This window comes from Xenopus tropicalis, chromosome 6 (genome assembly GCF_000004195.4).
Source record: "Xenopus tropicalis strain Nigerian chromosome 6, UCB_Xtro_10.0, whole genome shotgun sequence".
NCBI classification, from domain to species: Eukaryota; Metazoa; Chordata; class Amphibia; order Anura; family Pipidae; genus Xenopus; species Xenopus tropicalis.
This window is the reverse complement of record NC_030682.2, coordinates 79281990-79299027: the sequence shown is the minus strand read 5'-3', so window position 1 is coordinate 79299027 and position 17038 is coordinate 79281990. Positions and strand designations below refer to the sequence as shown.

The 17038-nt window shown below is 38.2% G+C and overlaps 1 protein-coding gene and 1 long non-coding RNA gene across 4 annotated transcripts in view; one reads left to right on the top strand and one right to left on the bottom strand.

Annotated features, from left to right (window-relative positions):
* Nucleotides 1-17038, bottom strand: part of retreg1 (reticulophagy regulator 1) — a 64320-nt gene that overhangs the window by 16780 nt on the left and 30502 nt on the right.
* Nucleotides 13466-16074, top strand: LOC105947658. Its single transcript, XR_001171087.3, has 2 exons — nucleotides 13466-13506; nucleotides 14240-16074. It is a non-coding gene; the product is annotated as an uncharacterized LOC105947658 (long non-coding RNA).

Here is a 17038-nt window from a genome sequence, read left to right as displayed (position 1 = left end):
AACTTCTTCATATTTTTTGCTACTTTACATATTCTGAACTGATAAACCAGAAACATTTAAATGTGTTATCTGTACTCAGGGAGAGATTATGGGGATGCTATGTCCATTGTATTAAGTGTGTGACATATAAATTCAAGTACTGAATGAGAAGTCCTTGATAAAGTAAATATTAATATATGCTGTGTTGTTAATTAAGGGAAAAATGCATGCATATGTAGGGACCTATGAGGATAAATGTCACCCTAAGACTTTAAATCCCTACTAGTTGCTGGGTAAATGCCTATGTATCTAGTTTATCTAATTTTGTTTCACTGGCCCTTGGGCTTATGACCACTCTCTGCCACACTTTAATATAGTCTCTGGGATGGGGTGGTCCTTTCTCTTTAGCCTGCATCTGTTGAATCAGGTGGATATTCCACAGAGCCTAGGATCAACATGTCCCCAATACAATGTGCTGCCATAGAGGGATCCCACATCTATTGGGAAAAGGGACCCTGTGAACAAGGCTTCAGTCAGTTACAGGTTACTTTATGTTATAACACTTTCTAGAAAAGTAAGTCAGATAGAACTAGTTAACAAGAGCAGGCTATGCTCCATCTAGGAGACATAGTAGGGAGTATCTCTCTTGTAGGCTTTTGTTACCTAAGTGACTGGACTGTAGTACTGAAGAGGAATCAGGCATAGCCTTCACCCTGATCTATTTCTGCTGTATGTGATCCGGACCACATGAGGCATTAAGACTCTAGAAGGTGAACCATAGACATCCCCAATTTATTTCCACATGGTGTCAAATCATTCTGTCTCATCACTGACTGTATTAACATTGACCAGCTATAATCTATTATGCTTCCTCAATGGTTTGTGAAAAGCATGCTTCATGGTCACTCAACGTGTTTGTTTATGCACTGTGTGCATTGGGCTTTATTCTTATAGCAGAGAAGTAATTAATTATGACTGTTTGTGAATTGGGACATTTAAACTTGCTTTATTTATTTTTTTTTATTCCCATTTAAATTTAGTAGGAGTCGGTTCATTTTTTGCCGACTCCGACTCCAGGTACCCAAAATTGCCTCCGACTCCGACTCCTCAACTCCGACTCCACAGCCCTGCTAAGTTCACCCTTCCACTTAGCGAAGGCCCATCCTGTGTGTTAGAGTATAGCATAACTGATGTTCTGTCTTACTTAGCTGTATGTTTTACCCAACATAGAGTTACACATACTAGCTTTAAATAATACTAATATTGCTCCCCACTGAACAACACTCTTGACACAACCTTTCCAGTTCTGCCAGATATACACCAAGGAGTGTTCTGTTATATATGATTTTTTTGGGCTAAAATGTTATCTTGCATTTGAGATATCTAGAGACATCTAGTGCATGACAGCAAAAAACTGGTGAACAAAAAGATTAGCCCTGTTTTAATGGTCCTCTGTTTTTATTGTTTATATAGTATAGTCCAGGTCCAATAATGTGATGCATATTTAATAAACAGTAAACAGAGTACTTAGACCAAGATCAGGCAAACAGCACTAATAATGTATCAACTTTATAATTTATACCCTAATGTGGCAAGGGGTGTATTGGGTAGCATAATTAATTTAGTGCTTTTGTTATATATAGAGAGACCATGAAAAATACATATTTGGATAACAAATGATAACAACTGTTGGAGATTTGTAACTTTGTTCCTGCCAGGTTCTCTCTCTGCATTAAATAGCTTAAAGATCTCTAGAAAAAGAAAGGCTTGAATGTCAGGACCCATTAGGAATGTAACTACTCTGAGCCTGTGAAATTCAGAGGCTCTCTGCAGCTTAGAGATGTTCCAGGCATATCTACTGACTCATAACACACTCTCCATGCTGTCTATTTTTCATTTTTTTGGTGAATATCAAGACATGAGATACAACTCAGCAACAAGTCACAGCAGTTCTATGCTTAAGTTGTGCCCAGTAGTTCCCTGTAATTAAAGTGGGCACTTTATCTGGTGCATCTGGACTTATTACTGCAAGGAAGTGTGTCTGAAAATTCACAAGCAGCAGGGCTGATTAGAAGTTATTACAGAAGTGCCCAGAATGGCAGCATATATTGCAGCAGGCATCTGAGCTAAGTGTTCCATGAATTAACATTGTTTTTTTATCTATCTATATTGCTTGGACAGCATAAATGCTTTCGACACACTCTTTGAATACACCTAAGCTTACCTATAGCCAAGAATAATATATCTGGGGTTAAAATATTCCTGTTCTATAGGAGGAAGCATAATACAGTATATAGGATCTGTTATCCAGAATGCTCTGAATTTTCCAGATAAGGGGTCTTTTAGTAATTCGGATCTCCATACCTTAAGTCTACTAAAATATAATTTACATAGTTACATGGGGTTGAAAAAAGACCAGAGTCCATCAATTTCAACCCATCCAAGAAAACCCAGCACATAAACCTATACTGACCTATCTATACTATCACATACATAAACCTTATATACCAACATCACTACTAACTGTATATTAGATTAGCACAGGAGCAGCCACATGATACTATTTAACTCATTGTTCCATTGAATTGTGGAGAAAAAAACTCCTTTGAAACTTCTATTAACATTTGAAATAATTAAAACGGACAGGTACCATACTGGGTGTCTAATACAACAATAGCCTCTTTATGGACCAATTATAGCCCATTTAGATTACAGCACTTATGCACATCTTTTTTTCTTTGGACATTTTTGATATTTTACCCAGTTTAACGCGATAAGTAACTGTCAAATACATATGCTATAATTTGGGGCATGTTATCATGTTATAATTATGTGTTATACATGTTTATAAGGACATACTGTATATGCATATTACATCATTTATTAAGAGGTGATTAATTCAATATGGAGGAGGCCCTCCTTCTACTATTGCTGATTTGTTTTTATGGGGTATGTACATTTTAAAAGAATTTTTATGTTTTGGTAGTGGGGAAATAAAGATTTCTGCTTTTACTAATTTGTTGCCTCAGTGATCAAAGCAGGGGTTAAGTCCCATTCAAATTCAGGTTCAATAGTAACTGTAGATTTTAGTATCACAACAGCCTTGGACTATGCTTGTTCAAGAACTCATACCAGCCCCTCTTAAAGACATTAATAGAATCTGTCATCACAACATCACTAGGAAGGGCATTCCACAACCTCACTGCCCTCACCATGAAAAACCACCTACGCTGCTTCAAATAAAAGTTCAGTTCCTCTAATCTAAAGGGGTGACCTCTGGTGCGCTGATCATTTTTATAGGAAAAAAGAACATCCCCTCTCTGCCTATAATCCCCTCTAATGTACTTGTACAGAGTAATCACATTCCCTCACAAGCGCCTTTTTCCAGAGAAGAATTTAAACATAAAATAAAACCAGTAGGATTGTTTACACTAATAAGTGTTAATTATATCTTAGTTGGGATCAAGTACAAGGTACTGGTTTATTATTACAGAGGAAAGGGAAATAATTTTTTTAAAATTTTATTTGATTAAAATAGACTCCATAGGAGTTCACGGAATTCAGGGCTTTCTGTGTATAACAGGTTTTCAGATAATGGTTCCAATACCTGTATGGGAAAAGGGCACATTGCTTCCCAATAAATAGTGCTTCCCTAGGCCTAGTAGCTGTAGTTACCTGTGATTTCCTCACACCAGGCTTTTTAAAAAGCATACATCTGCTGATTCTAATTAAAAAAAAAAATTAGCAGCCAGTCCACATTTGAATGAGAATAAAAAGCCTTCCTAAACAATATCTGATTCTGGCTCATTGAGGTGTTAATAAGGCTGGTAGTAAAATCAGCCTGTGGATGTGGTCAGTGGTCAACAACTTTGCATTATCAGTCCATTATTCCCCACCACTCGAGAGTAATGTTTGTTTTTATTACAAAAGTATTAAAACTGCAAGAGTTGATTTAATTCTGGCAACAGGAGTATATAGATATTTCCAGCCCCCCTTAACAAAAGGCTACAAAATCTAAAAATAATTTTCACAAGTAATGTAGGTGATACTGGATTACTCTTAGGGGGGCATTTACTAATGTTCATATTTCTTTTTTTTCCACAATTCGTATTTTTTGCAATAAACCAGCTGAAGAAGTATGCAAAGTAATTCTGTTATAAAATGGACAAATATGTACAAAGGCACATGCTTGATGAGATCTCACTTAAACAAATTGGATTAAAGATGTGTTGCAGAAGCATGGGAGTGGAGTGTGCCTTTGTTCATGTCCATTTGCTAAGTAAGTTGGCTCATTTTTGCACCTGAGTAAACACTGAGCACCTCCCTACAAGTAACTTTGATATTGTGAATAAGAAAGGAACTATTACATCACGGGACATTTCCATTATAAACAACAGAGAACTTAATTGGTATAATGTGTATCAAGAGAAATTACAAGCCAGTAGGTTAGGGAGCTGATATGCAGAGAGCAGAATTTCACATACACAACAGGTTTCAAGTTACTTGGCAGTAAGTGTGGGAGGCACTGTATAGGAGGCAGCACTGTACATGCATTGCTTAGCTAGGACTCAGTGTATTTATGCATGACTGTAAAACTTATTAATGCTAAATAATTTGTATCCAAATATTTATATATTTTCTACTTTTCTTACTTTACAGTGGATATAAAATGTCTACACACACCCGATAAAATGTCAGGTTCCTCTGCTGTACAAAAATGAGACAAAGATAAATAATTTCAGAACTTTTTCCACCTTTAATGTGACCTATAAACTATACCACTCAATTGAAAAACAAACTGAAATCTTTTAGGTGGAGGGAAGAAAACCAAAAAAACTAAAATAATGTGGTTGCATAAGTGTGCACACCCTCTTCTAACTGGGGATGTAGCTGTGTTCAGAATTAAGCAATCACATTTAAAATCATGTTAAATAGGAGTCAGCATACACCTGCCATCATTTAAAGTGCCTCTGATTAACCCCAAATAAAGTTCAGCTGCTCAAGTTGGTCTTTCCTGACATTTTTTTAGTCGCATCCCACAGCAAAAGCCATGGTCCCCAGAGAGCTTCCAAAGCATCAGAGGGATCTCATTGTTAAAAGATATCAGTCAGGAGAAGGGTACAAAAGAATTTTCAAGGCATTAGATATACAATGGAATACAGTGAAGACAGTCATCATCAAGTGGAGAAAATATGGCACAACAGTGACATTACCAAGAACTGGACGTCCCTCCAAAATTGATAAAAAGACGAGAAGAAAACTGGTCAGGGAGGCTACCAAGAAACCTACAGCAACATTAAAGGAGCTGCAGGAATATCTGGCAAGTACTGGCTGTGTGGTACATGTGACAACAATCTCCCGTATTCTTCTGGGCTATGGGGTAGAGTGGCAAGACGAAAGCCTTTTCTTACGAAGAAAAACATCCAAGCTAGGCTACATTTTGCAAAAACACATTTGAAGTCTCCCAAAAGCATGTGGGAAAAGGTGTTATGGTCTGATGAAACCAAGGTTGAACGTTTTGGCCATAATTCCAAAAAATATGTTTGGCGCAAAAACAATACTGCACATCACCAAAAGAACACCATACCAACAGTGAAGCATGGTGGTGGCAGCATCATGCTTTGGGGCTGTTTTTCTTCAGCTAGAACTGGGGCCTTAGTTAAGATAGAGGGAATTATGAACAGTTCCAAATACCAGTCAATATCGGCACAAAACCTTCAGGCTTCTGCTGGAAAGCTGAACATGAGGAGGAACTTCATCTTTCAGCATGACATGGACTCAAAGCATACATCCAAATCAACAAAGGAATGGCTTCACCGGAAGAAGATTAAAGTTTTGGAATGGCCCAGCCAGAGCCCACTCCTGAATCTGATTGAAAATCTGTGGGGTGATCTGAAGAGGGCTGTGCACAGGAGATGCCCTCGCAATCTGACAGATTTGGAGTGTTTCTGCAAAGAAGAGTGGGCAAATCTTGCAAAGTCAAAATGTGCCATGCTGATAGACTCATACCCAAAAAGACTGATTGCTGTAATAAAATCAAAAGGTGCTTCAACAAAGTATTAGTTTAAGGGTGTGCACACTTATACAACCACATTATTTAAGATTTTTTTTTGGTTTTCTTCCCTCCACCTAAAAGATTTCAGTTTGTTTTTCAATTGAGTGGTACAGTTTATAGGTCACATTAAAGGTGGAAAAAGTTCTGAAATGAGTTCTTTGTCTCATTTTTGTACAGCACAGTAACCTGACATTTTATCAGGGGTATGTAGACTTTTTATATCCACTGTAACTCAATTTGTCTATTAAATTTCTTTTGTAGCTGCTACTACTGACAATGGTTATGAGCAAAGGAAAAAATAGTTGCTTCTTATTTTATCCCAGATGGCACATATTCATTTACTTTTATTACGTGAAAACTGTGGTTAAAAATGATAACATTTGAAGTAAACCATTGGGCCCAGTATACAGCGACTGTAAGGTCAATTTGTGTGTTAATAAAAATGCTGTAAAGATAACAAAGGTAAATAGTGACCCTGTCCCCCATGTCAGCTTGGGGAATTCTGAAATATTTGCAGAAGATTGATAATTTCCCTTTTTTTTTATACATTTCTGACCATAAGGAATTTTTTTCTGATATTGGGGAAGTTTTAGATAAATAGACATATTATTTATAAAATATCATATTTATCAATATGAATTGCTTGTTGTTATGTTATAGCAGTAGGGCTCCACACGTATAGGGTTACACTTTCAATTTAGAAAGTCTGCGTGGAATCCACATTGGAAGGAAACCCCTCACGGTAGGGGGTAATTCACAAATACCCACTAAATGACACTGAAGTTAGGTTGGCTGGTGAAGTGTGAAGAGCCAGAATAAATCAACAAGGGTAACCAAATTATCATACCTGTGCTACAGTGGGGGTCTGTCTCTTCTTAGCAGATTCTTAGCTAACATTTCTTTAGGCCCATAGAATAAATATCTTTTACTAAAGATAAACATCATGGCGCCCAGTCATTAGCTTGTAGCTAGAGCTCCCCACAGACTCCAAACACTCCTATGTTATGATGATCCCTCGCGGGATCATCCAATATTCTGATAAAACCACATTAATATGCGTTAGGCCGGGTGTGTTTGGTGTTTACGAAAAGAGAATTCCATTTCCCACATAATGCACATGGTTCTATAATTCTGGTGAATACCCATAAGTATTTAAGGATAGCTGGAAAATAAAAATGTCAACAGTACAGCTCTACGGGGGGGTCATGTGACAAGTTCCTGGGCACTTCCCCCTCATGCATACGGTAATGAGGGAGGGGCCCAGCAGGAAGGATAAAAAGGGTACACACCCAGGTACTGATAGCTCATTCTGGAGGCTGCAACTTATGTTGGGGGATGGGCTCAGGGTTTCCAACCTCTTGCCTCAGAGGGCACAAGATATTCGGTAACGTACTCAAGATTTCTCTGTGTTTTTATCCCCTTTTATTTTATTGACTGTTTTATATATGTCTCTTTTTGTAACATCTTTTTAAAATGCACTGTTTATCCTTGTAATATTAAATATAAAATTTAATAAGTTCTGTCCTTTGGCTCTATATCGATTCCCACGTCCCTTGTATGACTGCTCAGGCCTAGAGGTGTATTAACTGTTTGGTGTGTGTGTGTTGAGCAAGGAGAGGGGGCAAGTTCTGTGTAGATGCTAATTAGCTAGTGGACTGTCAGCAGGAGAGTGTGGATGTAAATTAACCGTGGCTGCTGGAATGTGCTGTTAAATTAGTAGAACTATCCCTCACTGCAGTAGGAAAGTTTGTGTATGATATATTTGGGTAATTAGGTTTATATCGCCTGTTAATGATAGATGGTGGCAGCGAATAGAGTTATTTGGGGCGGTGGTTTGTTTGGGGGTGCTTGAAAGGTGTGAAAGGTGACTGAGTGTAACCCCCTTGTTCCCCGTCCCGGTGTCAGGCGCGTCTGTGAGTGGCGTTTCCCTGACACTTGTGATACAGAATCTGCATGAGTATGGATGCAGGGCCAAAGGAATGTTATTCTGGAAGCTGTATAGAGCATTTTTGGAGGCTGAATAGAGTATTATTTGTATAGAGTATTTTTGGAGGCTGTATAGAGTATTTTTTGTATAGAGTATTTTAGGGACTTTTTAATAAAAGGCTTACTTATCCTTTAAACGCTTTGAGCTTCATGGGAGAAAAGTAATATAAAAATATTATTATTTTAACTGCAGTGCTCTGAAGCACCTGTGCTTTCCTTCACAAAGTTATATGCATAAATGAAGTATCATACAACACATCAGATTTCAGAACACTTTTTTATACAAGCAGAAATTAGACACTGTTTTGCAGTAGGAACCAAATTTCTTTGATCTGCACACAAATCTTGGTATTTTTCCAAATTACTGCATCTAATCAGGCCTATAACACAAACACGGATAAACATAAACAGCCAGAGGACAGTCACCTGCCATCTGGCTCAAACAGCTGCCCCTTCTCATCATAGTGTAAAAAAAAAACCCTTCCATAATTGGCACCAATACACGTCCCGTTCTGAGGGGATGACTAATGTTCTCGTGCTCTTGTATAGTGATCTGTGGTGAGGCAACCCTGTCTGTGTTCTTAGTGACCAGCCCCTGCCCAGCCTCTGGAAGCCTTTTCACAGAAATGCCACTTTAGTCTGGTAAGCTGATTTCAAAATCTCTCACGATGAGCTGCTGGAACATTCTAATTATGTGAGACTATCAACATGTGCCTCAGTAGTAAATACCACATGGTCTTCCCAGCAAACTGAATTTTGTGAACACAGCTATGACAACTGGAAAACAAATGTCAGTATTAAAGAATCAGTCCCATAAATTACCTTACAAAGTGAGGTATAGGCAACCACTAACATATTTTTATTTATTGTGGTTGGTTCCCCTGAAATACTTAAAAATCCTAAACGTTTGTATACATGTATACAGTGCCTTGTATAAGTATTCACCTCCTTGGATTTTACAACGATCTGTTGTGATACAACCTGAATTTAAAATGAATTTAATTGGGATTCTATGTACCTGAATGTATCTGAACACACTACATAGTTTTCAACCTTATTTACAAATAAAAAACTGAAAAGTGTCCCTCCTCCTGAATAAGGTTCAGTACAACTTGTTCCTATAAAGAACAAGCTTTGTAACATCCAGAGTAAAATTCAAGCAATTATTTAAAGTTTTGAAAACATACTGGCACCCTTATAGAAGGAATGTTATTTTGGCATTTTACTGCCAATAGATTTGCCACATTAGTGACACCTAGAACAATATATTTATTCTGCACAAAGCATTACCATACCTGAGTAAAGAGCCCTAGTAGCTTTCTCTGTTTGTTTAAGATTGCAGCTGCCATTTTAAGTAGCTTTCTGCTGCAGCTCTAGTGCTATAACTGCATAGACTCTGGCCCCGGGAATGAAGAATTTTTCTGACGTTAGATACCCTAAGAACATGTTTACAAAAACGGAGACAAGAAACCCTGTGTTTATTTTGATAGAGGACTCAGTGCAGCATTTCTATGAGTGCATATGGCTGTATTTACATAGACTGAATCTCGCCAAACTGGAATATATCAGTAAATATTACCAATTTACATCCTTTCCCTTAATCCGCCATTTAGTGATTGGCTGTGTGCTCTCTCAGAGATCACCTGACAGGAAATAATGCAGCTGTAACAGGAGGTAGTGTGGAAGTAAAAGGCAGAACTCTGCCCATTCATTGGCTGATGGGGCCTAGCATGTATGTGTGCCTTGGCTTGTTTGTGTGCACTGTGAATCCTATGATCCCAGGGGGCGGCCCTTAATTCTTAAAATTACAATTTTCTATTTAGGATTACCCAATGGCACATACTACTAAAAAAGTATATTTTTATGAAAATGGTTTATTTAGATGAAGCCGGGTTTTATATATGAGCTGTTAATGCAATATATTTTTATAGAGACCTACAAAGTTTGGGGGTATAGTTTTCCTTTAAAATGAACATTTATAAAAAAAAAAATAAGTACCGATATAATAAAAAAAACTTGCACTAAGTTTAAATATATTCAGACAATCCACTTGCAAGCTCTATTAACAAAATATATATCTGAAAATGAATAATGGAAATTTAAATGAGTGTAAAGTTGCACTGATTTAGCACCCCTCAGAAACCACTAACTAAATTGCCAACTAATTGCTATGTGTTAGTGCACTGTTGCATTACAGTTCTGTATGTATAGTTATGTTTGTAGTTTCTATTTGTATGAACATAGAGCGCAGCCTTCGGTTTTTATGAGATGTAGGATTGTTCATAATAAGTCATCCTTTACACTTCTGTAAAAGATCTTAAGGTTCACAGGGAGCCAAGTATATTGTGCTATGCTTCCCATGAATATATGGCTGCAACTTGTCAAATCTGTCTTTTATAGAATATTTGGTGAGCTTGAAAAGGTGCTTTTCACTCTTGCTCCTACATCTGTATTAATATACAAATATAGTAAAATATAAAGTAATTAGAATTCTAGAAGTCTTCAAGTAGTTTAATTAACACAGAAAGGCACAAAACAAAGTGCTTTTACATAGGCCATGAAACTGAGATGGCTTCTAATATACTCATGAATCATGTCATACAAATTGCAATACAATTTACAGGTGCCATTTGGCCTTATGTTGTCTTAGGTCATTGAACACCTTGGTGGCTTCTAATATCCTTAGATTTTGGATTTAGATCAGTTATCCGTTCTGTGGAGTCTTTTTTTATTTAACATTTTTTAAGTGGTCATTCCATGTGCGCCACATTTTTTAAGTGGCATGCATGGAGTTTTGACAATGGTTTGACTTAAAAAAAATATTTTGGTGGGGATTCTATTACGGTTCAGTTATCCTTTGGCTATTTGTGTAATGGGACACAGGGAACTTTGCAATGTTTTGTCTTCCTAGCTGTACCACCATAGACAACACTATAGACAGATGATCTGTTACAGTTATAGAATTTTTGCATCAGTCAGGACCCTCACAATGTATCTTATCTTATTTGTAATGTACCTACCTACAGTTACTTTCCCATGCTATATTGCCAACAGTCCCCCTAAAATATATACCTTGTTACTTTGCACACAGGCAACATTGACCATGTTACTCTGAACATACAGTATGTCCAGGTGTTTATGCTTCAAGTTATCCAGCCACCACTGCCTGTGTTGCTAGGCACATGACTTTCGGGTGTCTATGTTACCACCTAGCCACCTCTCTGCTTAAGTGACATCATTTGCAGATGTGCTAATGAATCACTTTGATATGTACATTACAAATCACTACAAATAATGAACATCTGGGTGTGTGCATGCAAGCTACATTAAAATGTGTGTAGCTATGTAAATTGTAATGCCCAAGCTAACCAAGGGGCTAATAAGTATTGAAAATAAAAAACTGTAGCAGCAGCACTGCAATTTATTCAGCAGACAGCACAGCTATAGACAGTTTTAATTCCTCTCTTCCTCTACTCTGGTATTTGTTAGACTAGGGAAATGCCAGGAAGGGCATCAAGCCATGTTCTTGCTACTCTTTCCAGTATATTACATTTCCTTTTTTAAATTCAGGAGAGGGGGCTGGTCTGGAGTAGAAGCAAAAATAAACAGAGCATCCAAACAGTAGCTTATTAGGTGTCACATGTCTCTGTTCTTTATTTTCCTAGTAACAAACATTCACCAGAATGATCAGCTCATGACACTTATATGAACACTACTGATGATCTTATGTTACATTATACCTTGTGGTCTACTTTATCTAACTTTTGTAACTCAATGGAGTTCGGGTTCAGGCAAACAATATATTTGTCCAGGACATTACAGTGTCCTAGAACATAATATTTGTAATTGGATAGAGAACTGGCTGAAGGATAGAGTACAAAGAGTGGTTGTAAATGGAACATTTTCTAATTGGACCAGTGTGGTTAGTGGAGTACCGCAGGGGTCAGTCCTTGGGCCTTTGCTGTTTAACTTGTTTATTAATGACCTGGAGGTGGGCATAGACAGTACTGTTTCTATTTTTGCTGATGACACTAAATTGTGCAAAACTATAAGTTCCATGCAGGATGCTGCCGCTTTGCAGAGCGATTTGACAAAATTAGATAACTGGGCAGCAAACTGGAAAATGAGGTTCAATGTTGATAAGTGCAAAGTTATGCACTTTGGTAGAAATAATATAAACGCAAACTATCTACTGAATGGTAGTGTGTTGGGGGTATCCTTAATGGAGAAGGATCTAGGGGTTTTTGTTGATAACAAGTTGTCTAATGCCAGGCAGTGTCATTCTGTGGCTACTAAAGCAAATAAAGTGCTGTCTTGTATAAAAAAGGGCATTGACTCAAGGGATGAGAACATAATTTTGCCCCTTTATAGGTCCCTGGTAAGGCCTCACCTTGAGTATGCAGTGCAGTTTTGGGCTCCAGTCCTTAAGAAGGATATTAATGAGCTGGAGAGAGTGCAGAGACGTGCAACTAAACTGGTTAAGGGGATGGAAGATTTAAACTATGAGGTGAGACTGTCGAGGTTGGGGTTGTTTTCTCTGGAAAAGAGGCGCTTGCGAGGGGACATGATTACTCTGTACAAGTACATTAGAGGGGATTATAGGCAGTTGGGGGATGCTCTTTTTTCCCATAAAAACAATCAACGCACCAGAGGTCACCCCTTTAGATTAGAGGAAAGGAGTTTCCATTTGAAGCAGCGTGGGTGGTTTTTCACGGTGAGGGCAGTAAGGCTGTGGAATGCCCTTCCTAGTGATGTGGTAATGGCAGATTCTGTTAATGCCTTGAAGAGGGGCCTGGATGAGTTCTTGATCAATCAGAATATCCAAGGCTATTGTGATACTAATATCTACAGTTAGTACTAGTGGTTGTATTTATAGTTTATGTATGTGAGTGTATAGATTGGTAGGTGTGGGTTAGGTGTGCTGGGTTTACTTGGATGGGTTGAACTTGATGGACACAGGTCTTTTTTCAACCCTATGTAACTATGTAACTAACTATGTAACTATGTTTGGTAAATGTATATTTTTTTTACATTTATTAATATATGAGATATATATATATATATATATAGACAGAGAAAATGACGGCATTTCACACTGGAGACATCAGATAAATGTAGAAGTGAGGTTTTATTCAATCCGACGTTTCAGTTCCAACTGGAACTTTCATCAGGGACAACAACACCAATGTGTAATGCAAACGCTTTTTAAACCCAAAAGGGTGCCAAAATTGCATATATATATATATATATATATATATATATATTAGTGCTGGGCGGTATACTGTTTTAAACCAAATACCGTTTTTTTTTTAAAAAAATGATATTAATTTTCAACATACCCCAATACCGGTGTGCGCGCCTCCTGCAATTTTTTTCTAAGTATATCCGGGTTGTGACGTCAGCGCGCACGCGACGTCAGCGCTCTACAAAAGTGCCATCGCTAGGACGCATCGATCGGACGCATCGCTGGAGGAACCTCAAGTTCGGTAAGTTCCACTGAACACCAATGTGCATGGGGGGGGCGCTGTCTTCGGGGGTGCCTGGCCTGCAATCCTGCGTATTTTATGGCGGTGCCTGCCTGGCCACCTTGCAATTTATTGGCACGGTCTTGGGGGGTGGGGTAGTGGTATGGGTGGCCAGCAATTTCTATTTATGTATAGGGTGGAGGGTGGGGGGGATGGGTGGCCACCAATTTTTATGTATGGGGGGGGTGCCAGCAAACTATTTAGGGGCCCTGGCCACCAATATTTATTATTTATTTATATACCGTCAAATACCGTGATACCGATATAATTTTGAAAAATACCGTGATATAAATTTTTGGTCATACCGCCCAGCTCTAATATATATATATATATATATATATACAGGCATGTAACAACAGAGAACGTTGGCATAGCGACAGCTGGGGTCTAAGGGCTGTTGGGGGGGAACATGAGCCCTAACTATTGAGCAACTTGTATTTATCTTTTTAAATCAAGTAATTTGCTGTTTGGAAGAACATAAAAATGCTTTGCTCTGAGCGTCTGTAATGTTTTGTTATGCCACAGGATAGATATTTGTGGAATTTAAACCATGGATAATAAACCTGAGGCCCCTCCCCCTGTGCTGGGATAGCGGGATAAACCTGATATGATTGTTTTGCCTTGCTATGTGCAGTTAAGAATTAATAAAGGCAGGTATACTAATTATTTTCCTTCCTGTTATATGTTGGATCAGAGACAGAGACAAAGATGAAAACTAACCTCGCCATCATGTACTACATTTTCACCCTTTGTAAATTTGCACCAACAAATCCTATACAACAAAGAAGAAAGCAAGGAAGTTCCTCTCAGGTAGACTGAGCTTCAACTTCAATCTCTTAGAGCCCCCTAAGAACAGTGGCACTTGGGGTTGTGAGGGACACACCAATTAGGATGAGAACTAGGGAAAATAGCCTTTAGAACTTACTACTTACACCTGAAGGCCCAGCTTGAAGGACAGTTAGGCTGAAATTTGGGGTGAATAACTTCACCCAAACTATGGCTGAATGACCAATACACCAACATTTTTCAAACATGTACCAGTTTCATAAGCTAACTGGTTGGACCTTCATGGGGACTTGAACTCAAAGAATTTGACAATCACAGCTACAGAGCTACTAATTGCTCAGGTGCCAAGAGGATTGGAATGAGCCATGTACAATTGCCATTATACATGCTTGTCATCTTGCTTTCATCTAATTTGCTACAACAACAATCAGGAGATGACATACACAGGTAATATACATTTTTTGTGAGAACTCTATGAAAGTTTTCAAGAGATGGGAAAGTATCTGTTTTTATAATTTACATGTCTGTTGGTTTATTGGTACTGCAATAACAGACAGTGGCAAACTGTTCACACAAAAAGGTAAATGTAAGTGGTTAAATGTTTTGAAAGGTAAATAAATCATACCACTTCAACCACAGCTGCTCCCATATTTACAAAATTACAGACTGAGCAGTTACACAGTCCTACAGTAGACATACACAATCAACATTATTTTTCTAATGAAATGGATACAAAAAGAAACAAGAAAAACCACAAGAAGGAGACAGCAGGGAAGCCATACTTAAAAGATAAGTGGTTAAGTAAACATGAACTACTGCACAAAGAGAGTGGCTTATTAAGTCGAAACACTGCTTCAAGGATGTAATCCTTAATAAGTTAATATATTATTCTTATTAAGTGCAATTGGAAATAAAATCTTGGTTACAATTGCATGACTTGTTTGAAATTGCCTCCAATTACAATGGATTTGAATAAAAATACAGACTATAAGCAATTTCCCATTAACTTCCTATTCACTGCAATAAGAGGTGGGTTCAAGCAACCTGTGGCATTCTCAGTAACAGAAAAATAATAACATCAAATGCCATGTGTACCATAGGTTATATCAGGGGTGGGCAAACTTTTTGGCTCACGGGCCACATTTACTTACCCCCGTGCCGGACCGGGCCAGGGCGGGCAGGGCCAGGCCAGCGTTACACCCCCTTCATCTCTTTAATTCCAGTCTCGCGTGATGAGACTTGGCGTCGGCGGCGGGCCGGATTAAAAAGGCCAAGGGGCCGGATGTGGCCCGCGGCCGTAGTTTGCCCACCCCTGGGTTATATTCTGGTTTAGCTATGATGATCCTCACTAGACTTACTAAAGAACTTGCATCTGGAGTATCTGCTCCAGATGTATCTTGGGCAGGATTTAAAATCCAGAGCATGGCACAGGGCAACCTGTCAGCATCCTACTGAATGACTTGCATTACACTAATACTCACAATACTTGCTCAAGTGTTCATAACCCTACAATACTTGCTCAAATCTTCATAACCCCACATCTCCTAAATTGAGGTTTTCAATCAATTGCTGTTCCCCCTGAGAAAAAATTACTGGTGCTATTAGATATTGCCTTTAGAAAACAATACTTTATATTAAATAGATTCATTTGGGAACCTTTTTGGACATGTTAAAAAATTCCTTAAATGATAAATGATAAGATGAATTTGAAAATTCAACCCTGAACTGTCCCATATTAGTATTTATTGTTCTTTATGTATATACCATTATTTATATAGCAGGCATATACATAGCATATAATTTAGGCATGAAGCTGAATGTGCGCATAAATACATGCAGGCTAATATATTAAGGGCTAAAAGAAGGATGTAAATTGTGCCAAGCCCATGTAGAGTGCAAAAATTTATATTGTGGCTCTTGTGCTGATAGCTGGGTGAAAGTTCTTACCTTGCCTCATGGCAGGAGCAGCTCTCGAACTGACTCCTCATATTTTACAACAGAGAGTACATTACATATTCTAATGCACAAGTTTCAGTGTGTCATGTGATAAATTACACCACTAAGCACCATTCATTAAATAGGAGAGAGATTCATGACTTCTGTATTATAAAAAAAAATGATGATGATGATATGAGCTGGTCTAGGGGCACAAATAAGCAATAATAAGGAAGCAAGATTCTAAATCATGCTAACTAGGAGTGTGCCAGGGGATGCCCTGTCAGGAGTTCTCTGGTTAGAAGCACTCTGCCTCCTTCCAAAGAAGGCAGTGCCCATGGCCACAATGTCACATTGTCACACTGTTGCTGCATGATGTCATCACATGCCACTTTGGCGTGAAAATTCAAACCGAAAGGACACCAAAGACCCGGATTCAATGCCTCAATATATATCTTTCATTGTAAAGTTCCTTGGTGCATTAAATTACTGTTTTGGCTCAATCTACACGTTTCTTTCAGCTTTGTTCTTACTTGCCACAATTTTTAGCCTGAATTTGACTAAGAGACTTGCTTTACCCCATGGATACGGCGTATAATTTTCTGAACTCAGCTTCCTCCCTGATCCTGACTTCAACCCTGTAAAGACCATAAGGCCCTGACATTTCCATACATAGTCTAATGCCTTATGGGTCATTTAGTTGCAGAGACTTTTCCTAAGAACAAAGTACCAGGAACAGTTGAAGATTGCTTTCAATTATAGACCAGAATCA